Below are 613 nucleotides of genomic sequence, written 5' to 3'. Positions count from 1 at the left end.
ATAAATTTATTATTTTTTGGGTATTTTACTTTTATAGAAAGATGAATTATCATTTTTTATTCATTATTTGAAGGTTCTAATCCGATGAAAAATTGAAAAGTAGACTGGTGGGTTCTATTAAATAAATTAGAAAAGATAAAGTGCGCAAATAATGTCTTCCTAATGAATATTGAATACATGCTTTTATTCTCCTTTTTCAATTTATTTACTTTTAAAATTTGTTCGTTCCAAGTGGTGCCACATATGCATGTTGTAAACGTGTATTTTGTTGGATGTATGAGTGAACATCTGCATGTTTTTTCAATAATTGCATTTAGAAGAACACAATTTCGGTATTTAGGTTTTAGAACATATTCAGGCTATGTTTAGAAAGGAAATTAGGACTAAAAAATTAGAAATTGAGATAGAGATAAAAAAACTGATAGTAAATTAAGTATTTGTATTATATTTTATATAAAATATATGTTTTATTTGATTTTAGATAAATATAAAAATAAAATAAAAATATTCAATTATTAAAAAAATATTATTAAAATTTTAATTTTTATTTTTAAAAAATTTAGTTCCTTATGTCTTTATTTTTTAAAAATATTAAAGAGACTAAAATTTTGTA

Source organism: Arachis ipaensis, chromosome B09, assembly GCF_000816755.2.
Source record: "Arachis ipaensis cultivar K30076 chromosome B09, Araip1.1, whole genome shotgun sequence".
Lineage (NCBI taxonomy): Eukaryota > Viridiplantae > Streptophyta > Magnoliopsida > Fabales > Fabaceae > Arachis > Arachis ipaensis.
Note: the sequence above shows the minus strand (reverse complement) of the source record.